The 27,979-nt window shown below is 38.1% G+C and overlaps 1 long non-coding RNA gene across 2 annotated transcripts in view; it reads right to left on the bottom strand.

Annotated features, from left to right (window-relative positions):
- The window catches only part of LOC136007333 (uncharacterized), a 28,793-nt gene extending 4,221 nt beyond the window's left edge, over positions 1 to 24,572 (bottom strand). For both annotated transcript variants that reach the window (XR_010609630.1, XR_010609629.1), the window contains exons 1-2: positions 24,524 to 24,572; positions 5,040 to 5,114 (exon numbers count right to left, since the gene is read on the bottom strand). This is a non-coding gene — a long non-coding RNA (uncharacterized LOC136007333). The remainder of the gene's footprint in view (positions 1 to 5,039; positions 5,115 to 24,523) is intronic.
- Positions 24,573 to 27,979: the final 3,407 nt, after the last annotated feature.

The following is a 27,979-nucleotide window of genomic DNA, read 5'->3' as shown; positions in this document are numbered from 1 at the left end:
AGCCAAATGAGAGCATCAGTGATAGCTGTGCAACAAACTCCTTGTTATCCAGACTTGCTTTGACAGCACATCTAAGTGTTTAGGTATATTACAAAAAAACCTCTTGAAGATGCACAGGAAGGAACAAAATCTAGTTCAGTCTTCTAGCTGTGATGCTGTTGCAGGGCAAATTGGAACACAAAGCATCAAACAGCTATTTTTATTTCCAGACTCAGCAAATTCAGAATATGCATAGAGACAGGTTTGTTGTTGGGTTGGTTTTTTTTCTTTTTTTTTTTTTTTAGAAGATCCAGTTTTTACCAACGCATCTTTTCAGAACAGGACATTTCTTTAAAATTTCTTATAATATTGCTTTGAGGAATTTCTGCCCTTTCTGCTTGAATTCAGAGTTACTGAAAACATGTCCAACTTGCTGCATCATCAAACGGAGCCATTTCAAGAGCTGTCAGGTCTAGACTCTATCTTAGGCTACATGGCCTGTCCAATCTCTCTGACTGTCAATCAAGCTGGGAAGAAGCTAAACCTACCAGGATGGAGACTGAGAATATATGCATTACAGTGACTACAGGGCCAGTGCGCAATTGTCATAGATGTCAATCAAGTTGAGCAGTCTGAGCTTCTTCATCTGAGCAGGAGGAAGTATCTGAAGGCTAATGGAAGTGTCCTGGTTTAGCAGGGCGCAGTGGGGGATCTCTTTGGAGGCAGGCAGCACTAGGGGCAGCCAAGGACAGCCCCACCTCAGGGGGCATCAGGCAAGTCTGCGGTGAAGAGGCAGGTCAGAGGTCCAAGCTGCGAAGTCAATTCATAGGTCAGGATCAAGCTCAGTGAGGATAACGAGGGTCAGACAGAGCCCACTGATCAACAGTTTCACAGGGATAAGATCAAACTAGGACACCAGCTGACGGAGCTGGAGACTGTCATCCTATGGTATTATTGGGGATAACTGTATTAAATAGACCGGGCATGTATAACTAGGTATCATTTTATGTCACCAAAATGATTCTTGGAGAGAAGATGTTAGAGATGACAATGTAATCTGTTTATAGTACCCACGGGGATCTTTGGATACTGGCTAAAAATCATAACTGATCTGTATATTTACTTTTCTGCCTTCCTATATGCTTCATTGCCTACAATATCTCTATTAATAGCAATCACGCTATATACAAAAACTAACCCATTTCTGTTAGATCATATCTGTTAAGTAAAATTATTTATTACTAAATAGTAATAATAACAAAACTTCCATGTGATAACGCAGTGATTATACTGGATTTGTAGAGAAGCAACCAAGAACCTAAAACAACATTTTGAAAATGCAGTCATCTCTAAAATCACCATTTTAGGTGAAGAAACTTGCATTTAGCTAAACTCTTTTCATGTAAGAAACCAACCTTTTTCTGCAGTTCTTTTCTATGTGTTTGCTTTTGTGATTCTATTTACTTCTGGAGTACTGTTCACATCCTTACACATGAAGGTACACACATGTATTTTAATGGAGATGGAATCATATAATGGTTTATCCCTGTTTTATCCATCCTTAGTCTCAGCAGATGGAGGTCAACTTTTGGAAGACACTTAAAAATTGAGGTGGACCCACATGGATTGTGGTTTTGTTTTTTTTTTTTTTTTCTGAAAGGAGATATAATGGCTACCCATATTTGAAATTATGTTTACAGGACTTATATGTCTTTAGCTTTCCAGTTTCTGAAATCCAAGCCTTTTTTTTTTATTTTTGGAGCTTTAAATACCTTTGAGTATGTTGTTAGTTCCTCTTTCTCTTCATTTTTGCAATTTGTTCTGAATTTTTGCAATAAATGTTTATGCTCTTTTATCATGAACTGCTAGGCAGCCAAGTAGGCATGATGGTACTGAATATTCCTGTTAAAAAGCTTTACCTGTATTTTGGAAACATTTTTTAATGCAGTTGGTGGAAGCAAACTTCTGCCACACATACTACTCTTCCTGTGAGGAAGAAGAGGGAAGTAACAACAAATGACAATGTGCTCCATCGCAACGAGGAGTGGAGGCACTATGTGTAAGAGCAGTATCAGGTAGAATACAGCTAGCCCTTCAGGGTTTTCCGCAGTCTCTGCAATGTTCTGACATAGCTATTCCTGCATTCAAACAGTCCAGAATATTTGTTTCTTGAGTTGTACTGAAAAATCTGTCATGCCAAAGTTTTGGTGTTATTAGAAACTATGCCCTTCTCACATGTGAAAACTGAAAAAAAGAGAAAAATAATGTGAATAAGCCTTAAAAGTACAAAATTGACTTTTAAAGCACTAATTTGGTGGACTTCAGCAACATGTTTTATGTTTTTCAAAGAGTTTATACATGTTCAGCTGTCACCATGACAGATTGTCACACAGGTAGCAGAAAGAAACCTTTCAACAGTGGTCTAGGCACAAAATGCACTTTGCAGAACTTTTCATCCACTCATGAACTGGGTAAAAGAAGAAATAAGAAGTGGGTGGGAGATGGCATGACTAAGGACGTAAGACAGGGACTTTTGATGCATAATTGCTGGATTTTTTGTGTCCAACACTAACAGCAGCTTCTGAAAGTAAAATATTTTTTCCCAGCTACAGAGAAGACCACTTTCTGCAGATCCACACTGCAGCACATCTGCCCTGGATCATCAGTCTTGTGCTGGGAAATGAGAGAAACAAAGTAAATTAAAGATTAAAGGGGTTTTATTACTGGTACCTGTCAATTTGATGTTATTCCTGAAGCTGTGCTGTGTCCTCCCTAGAGTGTTTCCTGAGGAATGACAGCAAGGTATCCACCCAATAATCAGAGCTTTCTGACAGATCAAGGAAAGAGGCTGATGCAAATTCTGAAACAAGGTGCTTTCAGACTTGAAATTCAGAGTATCTTAACAATGTGTTTTGAGGTGGCTGACTAGCTGCTTTTAGCAGTGAGCATGACTAACTCGCAGTGAGCACATAAACCAGACTACTTTCAAAGAAGCAGCAACAGAGGTGTCCACTGTCCCTGTCATATGGATCACTGGAAAATAGAATCACAGAATAGTTAGGGTTGAAAGGGACTTTAAGATCATCTAATTACACCCTCCCCCCCCCCCCAAACAGTTCTGTTGTACATAGTAATTTTTAGTGTAGTCTGAAATTTTTCTTTTTCTGTGCTGTTTATACTTGTTTTGTAACAGTCATTGTTCTATTTCTTTGCAGAGATGTAAAGTGCGTACTTAAATATGTTTCCCTTTGAAGCATAAATGTAAATACATATTGACTGTCTCTTTCAGTTATGTGTATGAGACTCTCTGTCCTGTCTGGCACATGATACAATAACAGTCCTGTCCAGAGCAGTGTAACACAAAATACTCACTAAATCCTTTCCCCTCCATTTTGCTGAAAGCGAAGGAAAAAGCCTGTATCATACTGAAAAGGAAAGCTTTTTCTTTTTTTTTTTAACAAGGTTAGGTTTGAGCTCATTTAAGAATGCCTATTTTGTGCTTGAGTAAAATCTTTGGTGAGGAATAATGCAAAGTATATTCTGATACAAATGACTTATGATTTGACTAAGAGCTTGAATTCCTCCCATTGCCAATGGGCCTTGGAATCACCTGCATGCATAGCAAATTTCTCCTGAGTTTATTAAGTGTTTTGCTTATGAACTGTGCACTGTCTGCATGTGCTGGTTGGGTACTGTACTTCATGTAGAACCATCAAGCACTCCAAAAGTCTTCTAGTCAGGCACAATGGCTTTATGGTTGATTTAGGAAAGCAATCTTGTTTAAAAGAGCATCATTAGAAGAGATCATCCTGCTTTTCTGGGAGTCTATCAGCATGTTTTTTTGGCTCAGAAACATGATGGAGGCTGAGGAATAAGAGATCCTGAGATCTACCCTGACTGGCACTGATAATTATTACTTACCCAAGGTGGTGACTATAGTAGTGCCAGATCACAGGAGGTTAACAGGGAAATAGCATGAATGATCTTATCAATTAAGGCATCAGATTCATAGAGAGGTGGTGTGATTTATACAGGATATTTGTAGCCAAAGGTGGAATAAAATTCTACAACCACTTCTAAATCCCAGGCTACTTCCTCTTAATGCATTTCCTGTTATAAGTATTTATTTGCCAGACTTTTAAGAAACTCTTCTAGAGGGAAGAAGGATCACAGTGTAGCTCATTCTGGGAGGTTCTGCATCTGACGGATTCTCCAGAAATTCAGACTTTTAGGCAAGTGGGTTTTGGTCTTCTTGTTGATGCTTGTCTGTCATGCACCTTTGGCCTTGCTATGTCTTGGTAGTTACTTTCTATCAATATGCCTCCGAGGCACTATAATGTGTCTGCATTATAAAGAATGCTGACCTGAGGATAGAGCTTTAAGTCTATCAGTCTCAATTTTCAAATGGTTCCTCAGGTAGATTTATGTTGTGTTATCATATAATATTTTCGTTTCATTTAATACATTTTCTCCTCACGTTCTATATGCTAAAGAGGTATTTGCTTCCCTCTAATACAGTACTTTCAAGTGAAATAAAACCATGCACTCTTGTATGGAGCCCTGCAAAATGCACAGGAGCTTAAGGGCACACCTCAATCAGATGTTCGTGCCACACAACTGACCATGAACAAATAAATAGCCAGGAGCAGACACTTTCATTTCCTCATAAATTGGCAATTTCATATGTGAATTTAAAAATCAGAATGAGAACCTGTAGTGGCAGAACAATGGGATTTCATTAGTATATCCATCCATCTCTCCTGCAGCCTCAAAGGAAGACTGTGCTGTGGAGCCAGTAAAAAAAAAGAAACAGATAAATTACCTTTACCTAGATTTCAAATGGGAAATTTACCCTTGAATGTATTGGCCTCACCCATGGTGATTTGTTTTTTGTACCAGCATAATTCTCTGCTCTAGTTTCTGTCAACTTCAGCTTTGTTTCAATCCTGTCCTTTTAATCTTTGCTTCTGTTCTGTGCCTTTATTCCACTTTCTTCCTTTCTTTTTAGTTCATTTCCCTAACAACCTCCTACACCCAAATAGTGCAGTGGCATTACTCACTGGGCTTGGATGTTCTTCCATTCCTTCTTTTCAAGTGAGATTGAGCTTGAGAATAAGATGCCTGGCTTTCAGCATCTGTGGATGAGGTAGGTGGTTAAATTCTTAATTGCAATGTCACACATATTTTGTACTCAGTTAGTGGATGATCACAAACATAACTTAGCACATTAGAATAAATAAGCAGTAAGATTAGATAAACCCTGAAGAATGGAATACTGTTCCCTTTTGAAAGATTAGGGTGCTTGTGCTGGGATTTCAATCATATTATCATATAAGAAGAGTAGCAGAAACATACCGAATTGGACAAAAATTCCCAAAATTACTTCAGTCAGCCAAGCATCCAGTAACGTTTCTTTTGGTCTCATAGTCACATCTTTTTCAAACACCTTTATTTCAAGTGCCATGTTAGAGATTCAACATTTTTTCCTGTTAATTTCTATGAATAGTTATCTAGGCTGTAACATTTTTTGCTCAGCACAACAGAAGTATCTACTAATGAGCTTTTATTAACTCTTTAGTTATAAAGCTAGCAAGCAATTTAAATTCAGATGTTGCCATATATATATTTTTAGGAGTACATTTCTACTATTACTTTGACAATTATATTAACACATTTTCACTTAGATGTAGTAAATGCTTTTTAAAAATACTCTATTATTATGAATGGTCAAAACTGTATATAGAAAGGGCTAATTAGTGGAAGAACAAACCCCTGTGAAAGTAGAACTATATTTATTCCATTAAAATCCCTACCATCACATAGCATTATCTTGATAAACAATTCATAAAACACAAAGTAATTTGAATGTCACAACTTGGTACAATGTTCTTACCTCTCATTCCATTAACTACTGTGGTAGCATAGAGAAGGCAACAATTCACAGCAGCAGCACATCAGTTTGGTAGGAACCTTAGAAAGTAGCCCTTTCAGAGAGCCACAGCTCCTGAAACATTTTAGGTGTATTTAACTCTTTATCAAACAGAGTTATTTCCAAATTCAGTTTTACTGCACTAAGATGTGGGGTTTTTTAAATAATAATATAATTAGAATCATGGAATCATAGAATAGTTAGGGTTGGAAAGGACCTCAAGATCATCTAGTTCCAACCCCCCTGCCATGGGCAGGGACACCTCACACTAAACCATCCCACGCAAGGCTTCGTCCAACCTCGCTTTGAACACTGCCAGGGATGGAGCACTCACAACCTCCCTGGGCAACCCATTCCAGTGTCTCACCACCCTCACAGGAAAGAACTTCCTCCTTATATCCAATCTAAACTTCCCCTGTTTAAGTTTTAACCTGTTACCCCTTGTCCTGTCACTATAGTCCCTGACTAAGAGTCCCTCCCCAGTGTCCCTATAGGCCCCCTTCAGGTACTGGAAGGCTGCTATGAGGTCTCCACGCAGCCTTCTCTTCTCCAGGCTGAACAGCCCCAACTTTCTCAGCCTGTCTTCATACGGGAGGTGCTCCAGTCCCCTGATCATCCTCGTGGCCCTCCCTGCATCTGCCTTCCAAGACTTGGGTGGTGCAGTCAGAGCCTTTGCCAGTGAAGACTGAGCCAAAGAAGTCATTCAGAACCTCAGCCTTCTCCAAATCCTGTGTAGCCAGTTCTACGGATAGCTTCCGGAGGGGGCTTACGTTGTCCCTAGTCTGGAACAGTCATATGCAGTTCTTTTTGTTATGGAATTAGGAGGGTGATATTCTCCCCTTGATCTCTTTAAATAATTTTAAAACTATAGAACTGTAAGTAGATTTTAGGGAATAAAATGCTTAAAAATCATTAAGCAATAGATAGGCTTCTAATCGTATAGTTGGAGAGAGCACAGGTATAAGAGTTCCTGTTGATATATATTTACCATTAAATAATAATTAGTGATGGGTAAGTAGATGAAATACTTTGCCAGTATGAACTACTACAAGTGTTAGCAATATGCTCAGAAGTCATTGGGTAACTCAGTCAGGTAGTGGTGTTCTTGTTATATGGTAAAAAAGAGAATGGCTGGAGCATTATAATTTTTATTTTAGTGTAACAGTGAGAGACAAAATGTAAATGGAAAGGAATTCTTTTCCTGTGAACTTTCTTAACCTAAATTAAGCATTGATCTCTGAACATCAACCAGAGCTGTATTAATGCAAGGGGAATCATTTTGGTGGCAGAAAGTTAACAAGCAGTCTCCTGTACCATACATCTATTTGCTAATACTCTCATCCTGCTACCACTGAAAAATACGACCAAAATGAAAAAATATTTGAACCTACAGTGATCCCTATTGATTGTTTTTCTTCTTGATGTGCTTAATAGCCAACATATATCAGAGAACCAACTAATTAGATTTACTGGACATTCAGAATTGACCAATATAGTCAACTGATATTTGGTTTGTATGCATTAGAACTGAAAGTACAACTCCTTTCTTTGCAAAGATTTTTTTTTTCCTCTGGAACTTTGCAATTGCCCATAAATTTTGTCACAGAAAGAGTAAAGGGAAAAGCTCCCCAGAGGCAAATTGTTTCCCACGATCCATAGTAAGATGGTATTTTTCTACTACTAAGTCTTACCCTTATTTTGAGTTATTCTTAGTACATTCAGGTAGCTGTGCCTTAATTTAATTCAATTTAATATTATCAGCACATAGACTTTCTACTCTGTTACTGTAGTTGATTCTGAATTTTGGAAATAGATTGCAAAGCAGGTTTTCTGATGATGTCTCTACACCCTTATAATCAACTCTTTTATTCACTTTTATGGGCTTTCCTAGGGAAAGAAAGAAGTCATGGCCATAAGATCATTTGATTTATATTAGTTTGGATATATTTTTGGTTGGCTAATTCATCTGAGTGTTGGCACCAATTCACCAGGCAGCCTAGTTTTCCTTGAAGGAAATGGAGACAAGTCAGCTTTTAGAACTTTTTAACTTTGTCTCCAGATATATTATTCTTTTAATGATTTTTTTTTCTTCTATCTTTTCATATGTTTCAATATACAATTCTTGTTAAAATACAGTCAACATCTAACTTCTGTTAACACTGAGAAGTTCTTTTTATAGCTTGTTTTTACAGTGATAAAAACCTCTGTAGATCCTGGATGTGTTGAAATGAAGAGGCATGGCATAGAATGCTGACTATAAATGATTTTTTTCCATCAAGCATCCCTTTAATGTTTAGAAATATGGAATCTCAAAGAAGGGCAGGCATGGGAAAACTGGCAAACAGGTGTATATTGCCTCTGAAGAACAGTCTCATGATACAAAGTACAGACATTACATATTGAATAGAGGAGAAAACCATAACTGTCAACTGCAGATATAAATTTGGTGAATGATCGTATCATTCATATAATGATCAAATGATATGAAATGACAGCATTTCTTCACAGATATGTAACTTTCTTTTGAAGTCTGTACTGATGTGCAAATTAATTCGTCTTTCTTTATGTAACACTTGGAGCAGAAGATTGCTGTGGTTTAAGTCCAGTCAGTAACTCAGAACCACGTAGTCACTCTCTCACTCCCCCCATTTCCGCACCAACCCCCCCCCCCCCCCCATCTCCTGGAGGGATGGGGAGCAGAACTGAAACAATGTAACTCCACTGGGTTGAGATAAGAACAGCCCGGTAACTAAGGTATAACACAAATCACTGCTGCTACCACCAATAATAATAATAAGGGAAATAACAACGGAAGAGAATACCGCTCACCACCCGCCAACTGATACCCAGCTCGACCAAGCAGTGGTCTAGCCCTTCCAGGTAACTGTCCCCAGTTCTACATCCTGGGTATGATGTGCTGTGGTATGGAATACCTCTTTGGCTAGTCTGGGTCAGGTGTCCTGTCTCTGCTTCCTCCCGGCTTCCCCTCCTCCCTAGCAGAGCATGAGACTCAGAAAGTCCTTGGTCAGAGTAAACATTACTGAGCACCAACTACAAACATCAGTGTTATCAGCGTTGTTCCCAGGCTGAAAGTCAAAAACCACAGCACTGCACCAGCTGCTAAGAAGGGAAAGAATGACCACTACTGCTGAACCCAGAACAAGGATAAAGTTAGATCTTCCCATATCAGGTTAGTGCCTTAAGTGTTGAACTATAGAATCATGATCACAGAATCACAGAATCACAGAATCCCAAGGGTTGGAAGGGACCTCAAAAGACCATCTAGTCCAACCCCCCTGCAAGAGCAGGGTAACCTACAGTACATCACACAGGAACTTGTCCAGGCGGGCCTTGAATATCTCCAGTGTAGGAGACTCCACAACCCCCCTGGGCAACCTGTTCCAGTGCTCTGTCACTCTTACAGTAAAGAAGTTCTTTCTTCTCTGGTAGAGACAGAAAAAAGATCATGACTGATTTTATTTTACTTAGGCAGTGCTATCCCTGTCTACAAAGAACTGGTAAATAATCTTCATCTGTAGCTAGCTGGGGCTTTAGGACCTTACAGTTTCCAGATTATATGGATTTGAACCAAATCAGTTAAAGAACCTGGCTCAGCTATACATTGAGGAAGACTTTCTAACCAGCAAATTCTATGAACAAGACAATACTGTTCCCAGGGTGGCTGATGTAAAAGTGACCATATATTGCCATGTTTCTTGGTGTATTTATTAGTGAGTTGGTGGGCCTCCTAAGACTTCAGTTACAGACCTTAACATTAAACCTAAATAATGAATGTTAATTAAGCATTAAACTGTTCCTTCCTGAAAAGATAGAATCAGCTTAGGGAATGCACAGAAGCAAATACTTGTGCAGCAGGAGAAATTTTCTGATGAAAATATATTATTTCTTAAATTTCACCGAACTCCACTGTTACATGCATAATTCATTATGCTGATCAAATCTTGAAATTCCAGTGATTACTGTGGTGGTGAAGGGCATACTTAAATGCACATGTGATTTATTTCAGTCAAAACTTTAGTAGTTTGGAACAATCTAAGTAATACACTTGTTAAAGAAACAATAGTGTCAGAAAAAAAACCACCATTTCCATTCTCAGTTGTCCATCAAGCTTCAGCTGTACCAGCTTTCAAACTGATTACCTGGTAACATCAGGTAAAGTATTCATGTAGGAAAAGAGAAAAAAAGTTATTTCAGCCTAAATTGTTTCACTTAATATGTTGAATGTAATGTATAACATTATGTGATAAAAACATAGGTGTTTAGGTGGCCCACAGAGACGTATCAATCAGATGCTCTCTACTTTTTACTGTTCTTCACTGTAATGCAATCTAACATGCAAATGACCTTGCTGAAGAAAATTCTAGCAATAGAAATAATCTGCTTCCTTTCTAAACTCTTTTGGTGTAGTCTATTTCTTTTTTTTTAATTAGATATACCACCTAGGTAAATATCACCTCAGGCTATGCATGGGACCAGAATGGCTGTATGAAAAGGTAATCAATCTTATGGCACTTAAATAGCTCAAGCTTCAACAAGACAGTATTACCCAGCATTTTGTTGCCAAAAGCACCATGCCTGGGTATATGACCTACAGCACAGACCTGTTGCTGCAGAACGAGACAGAAGGGGCTGCTGGGACAAATGCTGTATTCCAAAGTGTTCAGGTCCTTCCAGTTCAAGCCTATCAGGACCTTTCCCTTTCCTCAGCTGTTCAACATGTGGCCTACGATGAGATTCTTAGCCATATGCAGATTTTAGTAGCTACAGAAAGGATGGATGATTATGGGGTGGCCAGTACTAAGATTTCTGTTCCAAAACAGTATAGGTAGGAAGAATGGTTAAAGCCTAAAGTAATTCAATTTTCTCATTGTATTGCTCTCCTTATCTTACAGCATCTCTCTACGGCGGACTGCAATGTGGAGTTATTGATAGATTCTTGCTAACTTTGATCCAGGCAGCAAGCAAAACACAGACAAGCAAAATGCAGCTGCAGACTGCTTTATCTGACTTTTGGAAGTTTAACACTTACTTGGGTAACTATGCTACGTTGGGAGCTATGCTGTGGATCTACCCTCAAAAGAAGGCTAAGAAAAATTATCATTTGTGTCTGGTCTGCAGTGGAGAGAAAATTTATATTCCACAAAACCAGCTCCACACCTTTAGAGTGTCGAAAGTGTTGAGTAATTCTGTTGCATGTGTACTGAGAAGATGGGACCTACAACAAATTAATTGAGGGTCTCATGAAGGAAAAGGCAGTCAAACAAACCAGTGCAGAATAATAGCTGCATATTGTGACTGAGGTGTTTAGTCTCATTTACACTGATTTTGCTTTAAAAAAGAGATTACAGGAGCTCAAGTTCTTGACGAGTAATCAATTGTTTATTTCATGTTTGTGGTTAGTAAGTACAACATAATCCTTGGTGAGGATGAGATTCTTCATTTTGCGTGCTTAACTAAGCTTGATTTGATGATGATGCAGGAAAATGTCAGCATATGCTCCCATCTGGGTATTTCACTCTGATCCTCATATGTGGGTATGGGGTAACTAGATTTACTTTTTAAATGATGCAAATGGTAAATTGTACTGTTGAAAAGATCACATTCATGAACAGAATGTTTATTGTCTCCTGTGATCTTTGTAGGTCAGAAAAAAACATTAAGAGGAGACTGAGGGGTGACCTCATCAATGTTTACAAATATGTGAAGGGTAGGTGTCAGGATGATGGAGCTAGGCTTTTTTCAGTGATATCCAGTGATAGGACAAGGGCCAATGGGTGTAAACTGGAGCATAGGAAGTTCCACGTTAACATCAGGAAGAACTTCTTTACTGTAAGAGTGACAGAGCACTGGAACAGGCTGCCCAGGGGGGTTGTGGAGTCTCCTACACTGGAGATATTCAAGGCCCGCCTGGACAAGTTCCTGTGTGATGTACTGTAGGTTACCCTGCTCTTGCAGGGGGGTTGGACTAGATGATCTTTTTAGGTCCCTTCCAACCCTTGGGATTCTGTGATTCTGTGATTATGCTCCTATCACTGAAAAGTAGGTATACTGCAGGTAACTTAAAGTTTAGTGAGGCAGTGCACGGTTTATGGTGGCAGAAAGATAAGACCTGGAGAACAGAATGAAAAGTAGCCTGCTGTCACTGGTTGTTGCCTTGGTCAGAAGAATGGGATACCTTTCAGCTGTAAGTCTACTTGACTGCTTAAGATATTATTTTGCTGAACACAGAAACTACAGAAAAGCAACCCAGTTCTGCCAAGTCCTTCATCACTTGAAAAGGAAATATGAGTAATTTTGTCTGCAAGTATCTGTGCCCTAGTAGTTACAGAGGTTTTTATGAAAGCATAAAACTCTGATAAAGGGCTGATATTTGCTGTTTTTTCTCATTTACTTTACAAAGAAGACTTTGGTTGCATGGGTGTTGTCTTCAGTGCATATAATACAAGCTGATGACATTAGTTCATCAGTAGAGGCAGCAGAGAGGTCACTCTGGTCAATGTAGTAGTGTCACTGCCATAACACTAAAAATGTGCCCAAATGCCCTTTCCTTACATTGGACTCAGTTTTATTGCTTAAGATGTGTCTTCACCCATTCTGATTCTTTCTTTTCTCTCCTGAGGTTACTTGGCCAGGAAAAGATGAGGAAGATGACACAAATTGTTACAACACTTATGGGTATCTAAACCTTTTCAGAGTAAAAAAACACATCTAATCCTGTATGCATTGGCTGAGAAAACAATACTACGTCAGAAAAATTACATATATTAATAACGTTTTCAGCTTTAAGCCATATTAACGCCTTAAGGTCTACGTTCAACCACTGTTACAGCTGGGTCATGACTGACAAGGACACTGTCAATAGAAGACCTCCACTTGATATTTAAGCAGTTTCTAGGTATTTTGTTAGGTGATTAGATTTATGAAATGTGTGTATTATTCTTATGAAACAGACCTTTGTTCACAGGAGAAAACCAGAAGATCATATGCTTATTTTCAGAAGTGATTCTTCCTTATTCATTCTGAAAGGTGACTCTCCTGACATTCCTGAGTGGTAGCATAAGTAGCATAGGCATATTTTACAGTGCTCTGGCAGGAGACAGATGGAAGCAGGATTTTGAGTCTCAAGTTGCTAGACATATCCCCCAGGCAGCTTCCAAACTACTGTAATGTTCTTGAATGTTAATATTGCATTCTGACCTTTGTTGGCAAATATGAGTGGCGGATATGTCCATCCTGTGACCCTACATTTGAAGAGGCTAAAATTTTCCTCACAAAGGAGGAATAGCCTTCAGCTTGAACCAGTATTGACTGAATCTGTGTTAAGATCCCAGAAAATAAAACAGTGCACTGTAGGTCTAAAGGCAGTATTATTTGTCACTTGTTATAATGAAATAACTAGTTTAGTAATTCAGGTATTGAACAGCAACTTAAACCAGAAGGAAGATCAATAAAAAACTAATAAAAATTACCAAGCCTTGCCAAAAATGTAATATCTATCATTGCTGACCAGACCAATGCAGAATGTTTCCTTCATACTAAGATCAATATTTGCGTTATCTTCTAAATGCAATTTAACAATATTAAAACAGAGAATATCCTTTTGGCATGAATCTTTGCAGAGCACTAATAAAAAAAGCCTGCTTAATATCTATCTAATATAATAGCTAAGGAACAAAGTCTTAGTGACTCTCTCAAAGGCAAGATAATACATTCACACTGAATCATGTCTTACATCTTCTCACACTGAGCAGATTTCACACAGTGAAATTAAGGCAAACTTTTAAAAAGGAAAAAACCTGACCCTAAAAGGACCCTAACAGCACAAAACACAACACAGTGGTTACATTTTGAAGCATTGTTGCAGTTCTTCAACAAGAATCATAATTGGACAGTTTAATCTGTTATATTAGAAAGGTGGCTGATGTAGATCTCAAAGGTAGAGAACTAATTCAGTGATGAACATTTCCTTTTGCCATTTGCATTGGTAAAATTAATGCCTCTGCAGTGTAGGTGGCAACTCTTGAATAATTCAAGCTGGTTTATGAAGCCATACCAATGTTCAGACTGCACAGATGCAACTCGATTTTAAGGTTATCTTGACTTTTTCTTATTGATATTAGTATTTACCTGTGCAATTTTTAGTGGCTGATTCACATCCTGGTATAATTATTTTATCAAGAATGTGCTTTTTGCTGGTATAATTTGACCACAACTATGAACAGCTGCTAATTCCTACTAGAAACAGCATTAGGTGTTTACAAGTCTTATTCACCTTGCATTAACTATAGGTATACATACTGATTTCAGCGCTTATGGAGGACTGTTGGACTATGCATTCAACCTGAATGTTGTCCTTTCTTTCTTTACCAAGCAATATTTAAAATAATGACCTTTGTAATCCAGCATTCCCTAAACTTGGGAAAGCAAGGATTGTGATTCAAATGGCAAAGTACAATGAAGTAGCTAAGGTAGTGGTGATGATATTTTGGCAGCTAAGTTCATGATCAAATTGCTGAATGCATTGTTAAGAATTGTCAGTGTTCAGTGTGTGTGTATCAGTCTAAAACCTACCTATGGCCTTTCAACATGATTATTTCAGTATGTGCCCTTGCTTTCATTTCGGTTTTTTTCTGCCACAGGGAACAAGGAAGGAAGCATGGAGCTGAATAATAGAGGACTTCAGCTCTGAGTTCAGTATTCAGGGAATTGCAGTCATCTTTGAGAAAATTCATATTCAAGGACTGACAGGAGAAAGTAAATTTCCTTATACTAAATTGTTTCTTGATCGCTTATTATTGACAATAGCAATATCCTTGGGGTGTGGACACTGGCATTCTTCCAGAAGCCCTTAAGACCTGACTTCTACAGTGTTTGCAGAAAGGCCCTAGACATTTCTTCCCTTTGCTCTATGACTCAGAGTTTCAAAGCTTTCCTTTCTCTGTAACTGCTACATCAAAGTTTTTTGTTAGAGACAAAATACACGGAAATTATGAAGGCAGGGAAAACCATCCTCCCCACACCTCCTTTCTTTCCTAGAAAAAACAGAAATCTGATGTGAAACTAACATAGTCTTGTGGCTAGGTTAATTTATTAAACGTAAACTGAATTACCTCATGAGTTAGAAAACTGTTTAAGATATATGTAGCTTTTTGTTATGTATAATTAGACAAATTTAGGTAAAACACAAGAAAAGCATACTTATATTTATGATATAAATATAGATCCTTTGCTTTCTGGTAATGAAAAATATGGATTATATTAGAGATGGAGATATTCTGCATATGAAATATGTATGTATATTGATATGACAAACAGATGGCATATGTATGTATACTGATATGACATACAGATGGCATTTATCTAATTTTAAGAGAAAATACAATGTCTGGGAATGTAATATCAGAATTGTTAACTTGTAAACAAAAAGACTTTTTTCGTAAGTCTCAGAATTAAAATGTAAATAGACACCAGGCACCTAACAATGCAGGTTTGAAATTTAAAATGTTAGAATACTGGAAAATGAACAAGATATGTGTTGGCATAGTGAATTTAAGAACTGAACTTTAATTTGCTGAAATGAACATGGGGGCTGTAAGTTCCTGCAAGTGCAAGTTTATGAAATGAAACAACTTTATTTCCTGTTCTAATCATTTACAGAAAAGATGCTGAAGGACTGAAAAGCAGCACTTATAAAGCTTTTTCTTTATTATTATTATTTTAAAGAATACTTATAAATTAAAGGAGAAATTATTTAGAAGAATAAATTTTCACCTTTCTTAATGGTCATATTGGCTGACTACAGAAAACTGCTGTAAACCAGGCAGAGGTATTTTAGGCATAGCCTATTGAAGAATCCATGGATTGAGTAAAGAGGCTTAGAAAGAATTCAGCAGTTGATGGGTCAACAGGGTGTGCATACAGAATTGATAGGATCCCTTCTGTTCCGCTTGCCAGAGAGATGGAGGTGCCTCCAGCAATACAACTCGAAGATGACAAAATGTGAACTACAGCGCCTTGATTGGCAGCCAGAAGGGCCAGACCTCAGCACATTTTTGAATCAGATGAAAACAACAACCCTTCAATTTCATGGAATTGCCTCTTTCCCCAATGTTTCTTAACACACTTCTTATTTAATATTTTAAGCCAAAAAAGATGAAAGGTAAAGGATAGAGACTTAAGACAACTCAGGAAAACAGAAGGTTTGCCATCAGGCTTGGCTGTGCTCTGAAGGGTGGCTTCCGTGGATGCCAGGAGTGGGCTAAGGGGATGTGGCAGTTCTGCTGGGAGAAACTGCATTAGAACACCGTGGCACTGCTAAGATATACATACTGTCTGCAGCATAATTGGACTTCACATTTAGTTGGGTATGGGAGTCTGTCAGCCTGAAACAGAAAGAGCATTCTCAAATGCTCAGTGAAGGATAGGGGGTGGTGCTTGGGGGTGAAGGAGTTTGTTGATCTTCCCTCAGTCCATACTTACTAAGGATTTATGCTACAGGTGTAGCTGGGAACACTCAAGACGTATGGAGTAGGAGGGCCAGGAACTATAGTATGAAAAAAATAATTCACAAATAAAGCTCGCTCTCATGTGCAGAGAATCAGAATTCAGCAATGTCAGGAAAATACTGAGAGAAAATGCAGTTGATTCCACTGTAATAAAATTCACTTTCATCCTTATAAACAAACCTTAAATATATGCTTATGACACAATGAAATGGCAGAATAAAGTCAACCTTTATAAATGAGAAATGTGCTTCCGCTACAGGCAAAACTGAAGGAGAACTTTAATCAATATAATCACAAGGATTTTGACAGAGGATAATTATAAAGAATCAGCAAGATGTCAAGGCTCATCCTTATTTTTTTGATGCTTAAGATTAGGTAGGAAGCAGAAGACAGCACAATAAAATAAAACAGTATCTTAGGGGCTGTTCCTAACACAGTTATGTTTGTATTGTAGCATTAGACAGTATTTAGTTTTTCATGCTTATGAACTCAAAAGAACCCCCTATTTCTCTAACAACATTTAGATATTTTAGACATAATGCAAACTAAACCCATAGCTGGGAATAACCTGCTTTTGAGACATACAAAATCCCTTTTATTTTAAAAAGTGAAGGTTGCTTAGTAAATCTGAAATTAGTCATTTATATGTAGTGTTTAAGTGTGGATTATACTGTACCAAGTCACCTGCAGCTAATTTCATGACCATTTTCTGCCCCCATTGATGTGAAATCATGTTAAATCGATAGAGTCACACTAGGGTAAGAGATGTTCGTATTAGGATTGACTCAGGCTTCAGTGTTATAGAGGAAATTAACTGTGGTGGTTAATAATCAATTTGGGACAGGGTCAAAGTTACACTTTGCTTGGTATCAGGTTTTACTGCATCTGCTTTACATAACTATGGCTCTACATTGCATAATGAGACCTTCTGCATTGCTTCCTTCTAGTAGCAGCAAAACCTGGACACAGACAGAAGGCCTAGAAACAGCTGTTGTACCTTGCCTACACGTTTTATTCCGTAATGGGTTTCCTTGGTGTTCACCACTGCGGTGTCTGAACATAGTGCGTCACATGAAGGAAATAGTTTTCACATGCAAGGTAAGAAATTAGTAACTCAACCTGGGAAACAAGGCATTGAAGCACTGCCAGAAGGGCTGTTTCCTACTCCGGGCTGTGCACAGCCTGACAGTACAAACTGCCCCCCAATAAAGTCAATGCACTTTGAGGAGTGAAGGATTATTGGCAGAACTTCTCAGATTTAATTGCTGTTGGCATCGAGTACATTGCTGAAAGATGCTGTGATTTTGCAGCTCAAGAGAGGTCTGACAAGAGGAAGAGGAAAAGGAAAAGGAAATTAATGAGACTTTTTGCTGAGTGAGGTGTCACTAACCCGAGCAAGAGTGACAGGATTTGATCATTGAGGAACCCAATTTTATGAAAATGTGTGTAGGAGTTGTGTGGAAGAATACTGGAACAAAAATTTTGGTGAAATGTGGTCATTTGTAGTTTAGGATTTAGCCAGTCATGGAATGAAGATGTTTAAAGATGTTAATAATTTTGGACAAGTACTTCGATACTTGTTCTAATGAGCCCCAGGTAAGATATTAGTTAATCGATTTTTTAAAAATCATTTGATTTAAAACTGCCCTCTAAATTATGTTGTGTCTATTTGCAAGATTGCTTAGTTTCTCTAAAAGGCACTTGTAAAACAGAGGTAGGTTACAAGTCATAGGAAACTCATATAGACCCAAGCAGGGCTTATGAACCTCACATGAGATTTGGTCACACATTCAAAACCCATCCATCAACTACCAACTACCCCTGCAACACACGGACTCCACAGATACCTCTGTTCTTGATGTGCTCTTGAAGCCCCTTTGCCTGGAAACCTAAAAGCATTTCAGGTTTGATGTGGTTGCAAATCATTCTCTTGTCCTCCCACAGTGCAGAAAAGAAGCCAGGGTTCATGGGGCGAGAGACCCAGCCAGATGGCAGCCTACACTTTTCTTCTGGGTCCTACTTACAGACTTCACTCTGAAACACAGCTTTAATATTGAAGAATGAAGAGCAACTGCATGAAATGGATGATCAAGCCTAGCTACTGGAACCCATCTCTCCTTTTATTTCAAATGAATAGCCACCCAACAGCCTGGCACACTTTTCCTGCCCCAAGGAACCTGATAAGTGAGGAAAGACTCTTGAGCCTCAGAGCAGCCTTTGGCCAAGGCATAAGACTACTTTACAAGTATTGATTTTCTTTATAAAAATGTTGTTTGCTTCTGCACTGCGCATTAGAAAATTACCTCTCTCTTCTATTTTCTTTAAGTAAAAGGTGCCTGCTATTTTCATAACATTGAGCTGTGACTTTTTTGTCTTTGGAGTAATGTAGAGAGGGTTACAGTCACCAAAGTGCTTAAGCCCAAAAATGGACTTGGATTTGTTAAACATGTATTTCATTATTTCCCTTGTTAATGGAGCACTGGCACCAGTGGATTCCTTTCTAACTCACCTAATTTATCATATATCCAGAGTTCATAAGTTTTATCTGACAGCTCAGAACTGCAGAAAAAACAAATATGGACTGTGTCAGCCCTGGTTCATTTCCACACTTCATAAATATAGAATCATAGAACAGTTTGGGTTGGAAGGGACCTTTAAAGGTCATCTAGTCCAAACCCGCTGCATGTAAACCATACATCTACTCACCAAATTACTCAGGAATTCATTATGAAAAAATCATAAAATAAAAAGGAGTCTGTTGCTTTTATACCTTCCATTAATAAGCTAATTAAAACATTTCCTTCCAGAAGCAAATCTTCAATGTTTCTTCTGCAAACCCATCACTTTCTTTCTTGGGGGAACTTCTGAGATGTAATAATTCTTCTAAACCCCTCTCTACGTATTTTGGGGATAACTTACCTGAGAAGAAAAACACAGTCCTTCGTATCATTTTTACTGATAGAAGAATTGTATGTTGAATCTCTTTGAGAAAGACTCTGGTCCGCGTAACACAGTCTTAGTTAGCTCTACCGCATAACTCTGCAAACTACTTTGTCCCAGTTGTCTGCAGTTTGTAAAGTGATTTTTTCAATGGAAACACCATATTCTTCAGCTGACAACTAAAAACCTGACCCTTCTAGGTCTGCGTACACAATGCGTAAAATCAGATGGAATGACTGACAGCTTAGCTGCACAGTGCATTAAAGTGATGAGAGAAACATCACTATTGACCTGCTCTTGTAGTGAGAGGAAAAATATTTAGTGATGCTAGCTTCTATTGCTTGCACATTCAATTTGGAGCTGGAAACCAAAGACATTTATGTCTGAGCCTATAGCCTCCCTTAGTATTAGAAAGAGGATTTCTCAAAAGCACTCAGTTTGGCTGAATTGTCCTTCCCATAGTAGGACCCTAGGGAGAGCCAAGCTGAGCAAGTATCAAAGCCCAATCTTCAAAAGCTATCTGAATTCCTAGTAACATTCCAGAAATATAATTTGCCATAATGGACTTATTTTTTAAATTCACTTCTATGTTTCTATCACTGAAAACACTGAGTAATTTCTCTTTCCCTTGAAATATAATGAAAGTCAACATAATCAAAAGCACCAGAAAAGGAACTATTAATAAGCACCATGATGTGGTATTTCAGAAACTTTTTTGTGCAGATTATATGCTGTTCTTAATATGTATCTTAACATCTTATTCTGAGGCAAATTGATCACACCACAAGCCCAGGAAGCAGAATGCCTGCTGAAATCTTCACCCATAACTAATATTTTGACTTGAACAAAGAATTTGTATCCTGTTTGGACTGGGATGTTAATAGTGTCATTGTAACTCAATTTTAAAATCAATTTTATATTAGTAATCTGGAAACAATTGCATAGTATAAATACCAGGTATGAGAAAGAAAAAATATCTCAGAGGAAAATGTACTCACAGGAGATAACAGCAAGGAAAAGCACGCTAACAGAGTATCTTAAAAAGAGGCACCATGGAACTTAATAATATCACAACTAGCTCAGGAGAGATTGGCACAAATTCATTTCAATTTGTAGCACCTTCTGGCTCATCAGCTTGTGCAGGTTCATTGGCCGTGCACTGAACCAGAGCTCCATATGATCCATTTTAATTCAGGACACCACAGGCAAGATCACATATATGTTGAAAGACTGTCACAGCTGGCAGACAGTGATAAATATTAAATTTAAAAAGCTTTCTAATATTGCAGACAGTTTTGCATTGTGCTTATTTGGCTTGCGTTACTGTGCTGCCCTACAACAAGTGGCAGCACAATTAATCATCAGCATCACAGGGTAATTTATTATGACAGAGAGCCATGTGTGCTCATTAAAGACAGCTTCTCTTTTATCCCTTCATATTATGTTCCTCCCTTTGTGATTCTTGTTGAGGAACTGGATTAATATCACTCAAATATTTCCAGGACTATCTGAAGATGAGGGCTCATGGGTGATGGCTTTTAGACCATCTATGCTGCTTATCTTGCAGGCAATGGAGGAGACAGAAGTTGTACATTGTCATGCAAAATGAGGATTAAAAAACAAAATGAGGATTAAAAAACATTTGTAATCTAAACTGTGCTGTTTGTTAGTGCAGATTCTGTTACAGCCACATAGGCAGCCCCTGGTGACCCCTTCAAGTTCAAGAGAGACCAGACCCCTACCATTGCCCTGCCAACTCCACCTGCCAGAGAGGCGGTCAGTTGAGCAGATGTGTGGGACATGTGCAATGAATATGTAATTTCCCACATCATTAGCCTGCTGACCAGCCACTGCAATGATCAAAGCTATCGATCTGATGGCTTTTCTGTCCTCTGTAAATAAGTTTTGTGGCAGTCTTCTTGCTGGCATTGCATTGCTGTGGTTTAAATCTAGTGCAAAGACTGTAGCTTGTGCTTTTTTCCTTATAGCCCTTATGGCAGAGTTGGGCTTATGCACTTATCCCCTTCAGCCATCTAATTGCTGACCTCATTTGCTAATTAGTCTAAATGTATGGTAGGCATAAACTGCAGCAATCAAGCACTCACCTCTAGCATTGCAGTACTAAGGAACAGAAGAAGGGACTTATGACACTACATCTTTCTACATAAACGTAATTTTTGCAAACTTTTTTGACTTTAAAGTTTGAATGCATTAAAAAAGAATGTTTATGCCAATAATAAAGACTAGATCTGTGATGTAGTTGCATAATATAGGTAGGCAATAGCATAAAATATTTAAAATATAGCAATTTATTTTTTAGGTTCAGCAGAATGCAAAGCTGTCTCACAGGGTGCACTGTTTATTTAATTTACTTGTATTCAGTAGCATCTTTTTTCTAAAGAACTGAAAACAACAGCCTAAAAGCTTGAATGAGCCAGTAATAAAGGGGTTATAGAGAGCATGAGGGGTTTTGCTTCTGATTTCATGTTTGTAATTTCTGGAAAGCAGTAGAATATTGTTGAAAATATCCCATCATTTATATTCACTTTCTAAGAAATTCTCATATTTATGACATATGAATAAACATGTTTAAGGAAAAGCTTTGAAAAATGTACTTACAGTGGAGCCACTTAAAATATGTACAGTTCTGCCAGGATTCATTTTTAAAACAATATTCTTATTATTAGAAAAATCCACCAGAAGGAGGAGAACATTTCAGAATAGCAGACTACAAAACAATTTTTGCACTCTGACTACTTGTGCTTTGTGTGACAAGTGACAGGTCTCCATTTGCCTTTCTCATGCACATCTCATTATTTGTTCCTTCACCAGTAGCCCACACCCTCACAGCTTATTTTAGCATTTAAAATGCCTGGCAGAGGAGCTTCACACATGATAAACATCAAAAAAAACCCCTCACATCAAGCTGACAGACCAGTTGTTAATCTGCCCTTTCGAAAATACAGCTTCCACTAGTCTGAGACCTACAAGGACTAATACCTAACCCTCTTCCAGGAATATGATCAACAGAATATCATCATGTTCTGCTGGGCCACCTGGATAACTCTCCTCCTACCAGACCACCACCCTCTTGTCTGCCTATCCTCTGGGTATTGAAATTCAGCAAAATACATTTGCAGGCAATTTGGAAAGCTCAAAGCAGTACTGTTCCTACTTAGTTGAATGGTTTCCCTGTTGCCTGGAGGGAACACTGACAGCTTTTAACCCTTTCAGATCCTGCATGACTAGTGAAGGTGAGGAGAAAAAAAGAGCATATGTTTCAATACAGATTATGCGGTTTGTTTTTTTTTTTTTCAATACAGATTTATGTATATTTAAATGAATAGCTAGATCGCTGAAGTCAGAGGCAGCTCTTACACTGGAAAAAGTGAGCTTCATCCCTTCTGGGACATTCCAAACATCACTAAAGTCTTTGCATGTCCTGATCTTCATAGGCGGTGTAACACAACAGAAGTAACAACAAACTTCATACAAATTTGTTATGGTGTGTAACAAGTTGCAACACCTAACAATCTCTTACAGAAAAATCCGGAATCAAGTGGTCTTTTTACAGCCCACTGTGGTCTTTTTACAGCCCGATGTGCTGAAACATCGCAATCATCAGACATTCCTGTGTACTGCCTTTGGGGATTTCACTGACCATCCCTAAGCTCATGAAGAGTGGCATATGGCAACTGATGTTTTCAAGAGAAAAAACTACAAAGTGCTTGATAGATTAACAATTTTTTTTCCTGTTTTCCAGAATATCACAACTAAAATTCTGTCTTGCTACTACTGCCTTACTAATAAACAAGCTATACTGGTTTTCTTTTGTAAGAAAGCATTCCCTTAGACCTCCATTAAATTATCTGTGCATACATGCACGTACACAAATACACAAAGAAGTCTACTACTGAATTTTCTGTTGAGAGTCCCATTAGCTGATAAACATTAGAGCCACCGCTGTCTGAGGTTATTGCATAAAGTTTATGGTGTTTGGCCCTGGGTGGATACCAGGTGCCCACCAAAGCTGCTTTATTATTCCCTTTCTCAGCTGAACAAGGGAGAGAAAACATAAACCACTCATGGGTCAAGATAAGGACAGGGAGAGATCATTCACCAATTACCATCACGGGCAAAACTGACCCAGTTTGGGGAGATTAGTTTAATTTATTACCAACCAAATCACAGTAGGTTAATGAGAAACAAAGCCAGACCTTAAAACACCTTCCTGCCATACCTCCCTTCTTCCTGGGCTCAGCTTCACTCACGGTTTTCTCTGCCTCCTCCCACTTGCACTGCAAGGGGACAGGGAATGGGGGTGTAGTCAGTTCATCACACTCTTCCCCTGCTCCAGCGTGTGGACCCTCCTACAGGAGACTGTTCTTCAAGAACTGCTCCAGTGTGGGTCCCTTCCTAGGGCTGCAGTCCTTTGACTGCTCCAAAACCTTGCTATGCAAATCCAATAAAAGGTTCTATAAGTTTGTGCATCTGAAAATCTATTATTTAAAAGGATAAATTAGAACATTAATATTTTTTGTGATTTTTATATCACTATTGCATATATTTTCAGTTTCTTTGTCTGCTAGTTAACTTTCTTATATGAAAGGGGTTAGCTTATGTTAGTCCTCTAATCTCAGTGTTCTTGCCATAAATTACATCTGCTTTAAGGTTATGCCATATTTTTAGTAAAGAACCTCACGATTCAAAATATTCTTCTGCTAATTTTGGCTACCAACACCAGCATATTATGTGTTCTAACACACATAACAAATATCCAAACATCTACAAATCACATAGCATTTAATTTCTCATACCAAGTTGTAGTAAAACATTCTCACAAGAGTAATGATAAACAATTCAATTAACCAGGAGAAACTGTTAATGGAAAGCAGGTATTTAGGTCTAAAAATACTTCATGTATGTCTTTTCCCACTTCACTTTGGTTCTTTGGTTTGTGCTGCATGCAACTTGGGTATGTCTGCAACTTCAGGTCCATAGAATAAATGTATCAACTTTATGCTCTTTCAACAGCTGAAAAAAACTGGCTGTTTATCTAAAAATAAAAACTTAGCAAAGTGTACCTTGGCAGCAAACAGCACATCTATATTTGCAGATGAGTAAGTGGAAGAGAGACAATCTCACTTACATCTTTTCTCTTGCTTGTGGTGAAACTCCCCAGCATGCTGTGGACTAATGACAGAAGAAATGAGTAATGGGATAGGAGGGAGGTATTTGGCTATGGTAATTATAAAAGATGGAAACACCTGTGAATGCAGAGACCAAGCAATAGACTTTGATCTGTTCTGGATGGAAAATAAAGGGGGATCCAGGCCGGAACCTTCAAGGGGGTGTCCTGTGCTCCCAGTCCTGAATTTCTTTTTAAATTCATTTTTAACAACTGACCACACTGTACTTGAAAAGCTTCCTTATCAAAACTTGTCTCTGCCTATGGGATGGGGGTTGGAACTGGATAATCGTAAGGTTCTTTCCAACCCTAATTATTCTATGATTCTATGATTCTACACATCTTTACAACATAGATCTTGGCGCAGGAGGAGTAAGTGAAAGAATACACCTCAAATTTTTTAGACTGTTTCCATAAAAGTGTCAAGCAGCCACTTTGGCTGACAAGTCAGAACCAGAGTGACAGGACAATCACTAATATGTAAGTGCTGCCTGGTACACAGCCTATCATACATCACTAATTTTAGTGATTACTAGTTGTGGATTAATGTCTACATTTTCCAGAAGCATGAAAGAGATAAAAGAGATGCTGGCAGCACCTACCCTCATATTTGGAAGAATGTGATTGTTAGCAGGGAATTACTGACCAGAAGTTATCACTCCTTTTCTTTTTCCTGCTTTAACACCTTAAAGCAGCTTTTCTGCCAAGCAGCATATCTAAATTAATTAATATTCTATAGGTTATTGTCTACAGTATCTAGAAGAAAAAGCCCATTAGCATGCTAACTTTATCACCAGGACTTCTTTACTCCTGGGAATTTAAACCTGGCACAACCAGGGAAAAAAGTTCTTTTAGCTTGGGAAAATAGTTTTATCCCTTTGTGAAAACTTAAATACGCTCCTGAAAATGCACTCAGAACATCCACACAGAATTCTTGACTTTTTAATGCATGGCTTTGAAATTAATGATAAAGGCTCTTACACTGCAAGATGCTCTGTAAAACATGTGCTGATAATTAATGATATAAGGGAACAAGTTTCACCTCTGATAGTAAAATTGTTGTTCCTTTTGCTTGATTATAGCATTCAAGTTTTAATGGTGTAATAAATGGTGTTGGCTGAAAACAGATGTTTCAGCTGAGATGTTGAGAAAATGTCAGCAAAATTAGTGTGCCTGACAGTTTCACCAGCAGCATCTGAAAGACTATCGGTGTGACAAGTTTGGCTCTCTTCAGCCTGGTGCATTAGGTTTGTTAAACTTCACTTCCCAGGATCAACACAAATTGGGGTTTTTTAGTTCCCCAAAATGTATCTACTTTGGGGCTGTTCCTACTGCCTTTAGAGGTGACAATGATCTGAATTCAGCCAACAAGGGAGGCATGCTTTTGGGAAATGGACAAAGAAAGCTCTGCTCTCTTGGAAACACTGCTCTCTGGCATACAATTTAGCTTTTTTCGTATGAAACTTATAAGAAAAATCAGGTCTAAGAATCAAGCTGGCTGATACTCAGACCCATCCTGTGAGCCCTCCCACAAGGATGCCAGTGACTCCAGGGTATGCACCCACTGTTAGACCACCAAGATAAAGGAATGACTGAAAAATGCTTTCAGGCCTAATATCAAGGATCTTGTTCCTTCCTCTTTTGTGTGGAATCAAGCATTTAATGATATTTGTGTAGCAAGTGCAACCTGTCTCCCCCTCAGTCTCAATGAAGAATTAAAAAAAATCGTCCCCACCGTATGTATTTGGAAACAAACTTGACCTCAGAATTTTTATATTGAGGATTTTATTGTGGATAAAACCTAGAAACTCATGGCTGTCAGTCTACTCTTACACCGAGTGCTCGCTGCCATCTCAGCTTCTAACCTCCAGCCAATGGATTCTTAAATGTTGGAGCTGAAGTCATATATAAAGATATATAGTTAATGAAGTTCTTCATTGTTCTTCAAGATTAATGATGCTATTCAGCCATGTAATATTATGTTCTTTATTGCTCACCATGCTTTCTTTGATGGCTATAGCTATAGGTAACAAACATTAAAGAGGAAATTGGTGCTCATTTGTTTTGCATAACTACTCAACACAGTTTTCCTGCATGAATATGCTATGCCTCTCTTCTTAGTTCAATCTCTATTTAAATAAAAGCTTTAACAGGAAACTTACATTAGTTAACATAAATTGTTCCTAGTGATTTTAGATTTAACTTGGTAGGCTGCTTTACAAACTCCAAACTTGATTAAAAGACCTATATAGCAGTTAAGATTTCCAGCAGGTTCTTCGTAATGCATAACCTGCCTGAATTACTTTAGCCAGTAAAGAGTGTAGTTTTTATGAGGTCAAATTAAAGATTACTTGTGAAAAGGAAATAGACCTTTTAACAATATATATATTTGCACACTGACTTAACTTCTTAACCGTATACCTGAACATTTCCTCTTTGCCAAAGCTTTTAATAGAAAGCTTCAGTGTTTTAAAGGTCTTTTCAGAAAAGTATTCACCAGTTCTCTTGTACATTCATCAAATGCTTTTGAAAGCATTACTTTTTGCTCTTACAACACCAAGGTGGCACAGCAGGAAACTTTAGACACAAAGTAGATCATGCAGCCTAATGACTTTCTGGAGGCTTAACATGCCAATGACCTGGACCTGCCTGGGCAGTAAAGCTCCCAGAGCACTTTCTGTAAAAGAAAAAGAACTTGCCCTGGATCTTTTTTTCTGGTCTGTGAATAGCATATTGTGCATAAGCTGTCTTTTCTTCTTCAGCTCTGAGACAGGTGTCACAATAGTGTTATAAATTATTTGCAAATAGGTAGCACAAAGGTAGACATGCAAGCACATAACTGATTTTTATAATGAAAAGATTTGGAGTTGCATTACTTGAAAAACATGAGAAATCCTCTAGAATGGCAAAATACACAGATATAAACTAATCAAGTTTTCTGTAAATTAGAGCTAGATGACTTTTGCAAGGAAAAATGTTCATACAGGATAAAGCTAACAGGAGTTGTTCAACTTTGCCATACATTTTTTAGGTCTGTGCTATATCTGAACACTTCCAACTCTGAAAAACCCCAGTGTGGATAATTATGTTTGAAAATTTATCATTTGCATTTTAATCCTTTGAATGCTTGAAATTTTTGCATACAGACAGAACTTCATTGAAGCAGTCAGTGATTTCTAATCTTGCGTCGAGATCTGCTGTGTGGTACACACTACTGAATTCTGCAATAGTATTTGAAACACAAATAGGATGTAGAATTTATTACTGATCTGAAAAGATTTGGAATTTTTATTAATAATTGTATAATCTTAACCAGTGGTTTTTACAGATACAATTCATATGCTCAGTGAACTACCTATTATACAGGCCACCCAAGCACCTGAATGTTCCATTTCGCTAGTAACTGTATGCCCCAAC

The sequence above is a fragment of the Lathamus discolor genome, chromosome 1 (assembly GCF_037157495.1).
Source record: "Lathamus discolor isolate bLatDis1 chromosome 1, bLatDis1.hap1, whole genome shotgun sequence".
Lineage (NCBI taxonomy): Eukaryota > Metazoa > Chordata > Aves > Psittaciformes > Psittacidae > Lathamus > Lathamus discolor.
This window is presented reverse-complemented; position numbering and strand designations above follow the sequence as displayed.